Here is a 3,573-nt window from a genome sequence, read left to right as displayed (position 1 = left end):
ATCAAAGTGTAGACACACAGGGTTTCTCTGGGGCAATTACAAGGGTCCCTTTCACCAAGCCAGTACCAATGAAAATAGGAGGCAAAAGCATTCAGCAACGACTGCTTTACTCGACAGAATCACCCGTAAATTTATTGGGCCGTGATCTTATGGCCAAATTAAACATGACAATTCATTTTGATGAAAAAGGAACAATGACTTGCTCCATCCCTGGCACATCACTGGCAAGAATGATGGCTGTCACTGTGGACTCTTCCATGAGAGACCAAATTAGAGCTCGCCCAGTGGATGAACTAGCATTCTCCACGGCTGTGCAAATGGTCATTGCCAACTCACCAGAGATGGCGGGGCGCACTGTACAGCTACCCAAAGAATTTCTTTTCCGTCCTCAATTACAGGACATGCCAGGCCCAGACAAAAATATGATCCTAGGAATACAATGTTTTAACATGACACCAACATATGGTGTCTTTATAGCATGTGATGACTATGGCCAGTCATGGGCCTGTGTCATTTTTATTGAGCCTGGACATCGGGTAAGAGACATTACAGATCAGGAATTATTTGGTGATAGAGAAGACATTGTATACCAGATTCCAGTCCCCGTGTCAGTGACAGTTGAAATAAGAACACCAACACAACCCACAGTAATTGATGAAGCACGTGACTCAGACCTAGCTCAGGTGCCCAACATCCTTTGGACTACAGGTCCCAATGATGTGGGGCTCATTCGATCAGCAGAACCATTCAAAGTGACACTGAAACCTGACGCCATTCTTCCCAGAGTGCGCCAGTACCCTTTGTCCAAAGAAGCCGAAGAAGGAATAGCCCCCACCATTCAAGCATTACTGGATCAAGGTGTGATATATCCATGTATCTCACCTTGCAACACCTGTCTTTTTCCTGTGAGGAAACAACAAACAAATCAATGGAGGCTAGTACATGATCTTCGCTCGATTAACAGCATAGTGATACCTGAGTTTCCCATCGTCCCTGACCCTTCAGTGATCCTTACTAACATCCCACAAAATGCAAAGTACTTTTCCGTCATTGACCTGAAAAATGCTTTTTTCAGTGTCCCACTGCATCCTGAAAGCCAGTACCTATTCGCATTTTCATTCAGACATAGGCAATTTTCGTACAAAAGCCTCCCTCAAGGCTATTGTGAGTCCCCCAGTGTGTTTAACAGAGTTGTCAAGGATGACTTATCAAATTTCCAATGTGACAGCACCTTGCTGCAATATGTCGATGACATACTCCTCTGCAGTGCGACAGAGCAAGAGTGCAGAAAAGATACAATTGCTCTCCTTACAACATTAGCACATAGAGGATACAAAGTAGACAAGCAAAAACTACAATACTGTCAGGAAGAAGTACAGTACTTAGGTCAACTGATTTCAGCACCAGGAAGAAGAGTTACACCAGGAAGAGTAGAAGCAATAAGGAATACTCCAGAACCACAGACAGTTAAGGACATGCAAAAGTTCCTGGGACTAGTGAACTATGTCAGACAGTGGATCTTTGATTATGCTACTATAACTGGACCACTCTTGAAAGCTGTCAAAATGGCTAAGGACAGGCATAACAAGATTGACTGGACACCTGAAATGACATCAGCCTTTGTAAAATTAAAAGATGAGATTACAAATGCACCAGTGTTGGGATCTCCTGATTATACAAAGGAATTCTATCTGTTCACACACTGTAATGGACAGGTCATGACAGCAGTCCTCACCCAGAAATACCCCTTGGGTCCCAAACCAATTGCATACTTCAGTGGCATGTTAGACTCAGTGATGAAAGGCCACTATCCTTGTGAACAGGCTCTTTCAACAGCAGCATTCGCCGTTGAGAAAAGCACCCCCATAGTCATGGGCTCCCCTCTGACGCTGTACACTGAGCATGCTGTCTTTGCAATAATACAGAAAGCTAAAACAACTCTTACCACACAGAGAGTATCAGGATATGAAGTCATACTGTCATTGCCTTCATTGAAGGTTGTAAAATGCCACACTGTGAATCCAGCCACGTTCTTTGCACATCCGATTGCGACAGCTGACGATGACACCCATGATTGTGCCACATACTGCCCAGATGAGTCAGGCACAGCAAAGGAAGACCCATTGCCAGACAGTGTAATTTACTTTGTTGATGGTTCTTCTACGATTGATCAAGAGACAGGGATCAGGCATACAGGGGCAGCTGTAGTCAGAGCACAACAGAATAACTCCTCAGACACTCTGGACATTGTACAGCAGATAACATTACCACCCCATTACTCAGCCCAGGCAGCTGAGTTGGTGGCATTAATAGCCGCCTTGAAGCATGGAGCTAATGAAAGAATTACTGTGTACTCTGATTCAGCATATGTCACCACAACAACGCATTCCAGCATATTGAGATGGAAAAGGCGCGGGTTTCTTAAAACAGATGGCACGCCTGTGATGCACAAACAGTTACTTGCAGAACTAATTGACTCCTTGACACTGCCAGCAGAAGTAGCAGTAGTGAAATGTGCAGCACACACGAACGGCCAAGATTTTGTTTCCAGAGGAAATGCAATGGCAGATTGGGCTGCTAAAGCAGCAGCTAAAGGCCAAAGTTGTACACAACAACCATCCCCGACACAGACTGACTGCACCCCCATCTTGCTTGCCAAAAATACGCCCCCAATAGCGCAGGAAGATATGCAGAACGCAGATGAGGACACCAGTAAGTCACCACTCCCAGATACACCCGACCCAACACTTCCATATACAATTGATGACACACAGCAGTTTGACATCATTGCACAGTTGCACCTCAGAGAGATACAAGAAAGTGCCCAAGCTGAAGAAAAAGAGTTATGGAAGAAGAGGGGAGTACAACAGGATGCCTCAGATTTTATTTACAGACAGACAATGACAGGGAAGCCTGTCATGCCACGGGCTCTTTTGCAAATAGCACTTACCCAGCTGCACCTTCCTACACATGTCCCTCGTGATATCATGTCCTCTAACCTGCAGGCAGAATGGTTTATCCCCAATGCACATGAGCAGATACAACTCTTTGTCCATCAGTGCCTTATCTGTCAGCAGTATTCACCCAACCCAGCTATGAAAACAGTTGCTTCAACAATCCCAAGGCCTAAGGGTCCCTTTAGGGAACTCCACATTGACTATGTGGACATGCTTGACAGATGTAACAATTACCGATACCTCATCGTGGTAGTATGTCCCTTCTCACGATGGATTGAGGCTGGACCTTGTGTCCATTGTGACGCAAAGGCCGCAGCTACCTTCCTACTTCGTGAGGTCATATGTCGCTGGGGATTACCAGAATCTATCCGCAGTGACAATGGCGGCCATTTTTCAAACTCCATCTTTGAGACGATTGCCACCATGTTAGGACTAAAACATAAACTTACTTCAGCCTATCACCCACAGAGCAATGGTATTTGTGAGCGCCTCAACGGATTGCTCAAAGCCAAGATCAGCAAGATAAGTGCCACTATTGGAAAGAAATGGCTCTATTGCCTCCCAATTGCTTTGTTTGCACTCAGGAACAGCCCCAGCTCTGATCATCACCTCACAC

General features: G+C 45.3%; 1 pseudogene; it reads left to right on the top strand.

Moving 5' to 3' along the window:
* Positions 1-1,718: 1,718 nt before the first annotated feature.
* LOC147659264 (uncharacterized) lies at positions 1,719-2,676 on the top strand (annotated as a pseudogene).
* Positions 2,677-3,573: the final 897 nt, after the last annotated feature.

The sequence above is a fragment of the Lissotriton vulgaris genome, unplaced genomic scaffold (assembly GCF_964263255.1).
Source record: "Lissotriton vulgaris unplaced genomic scaffold, aLisVul1.2 SCAFFOLD_11960, whole genome shotgun sequence".
In the NCBI taxonomy this organism is placed as follows: Eukaryota; Metazoa; Chordata; class Amphibia; order Caudata; family Salamandridae; genus Lissotriton; species Lissotriton vulgaris.
The sequence above is the reverse complement of the archived record's forward strand: the minus strand, read 5'-3'. Positions and strand labels throughout refer to the sequence as shown.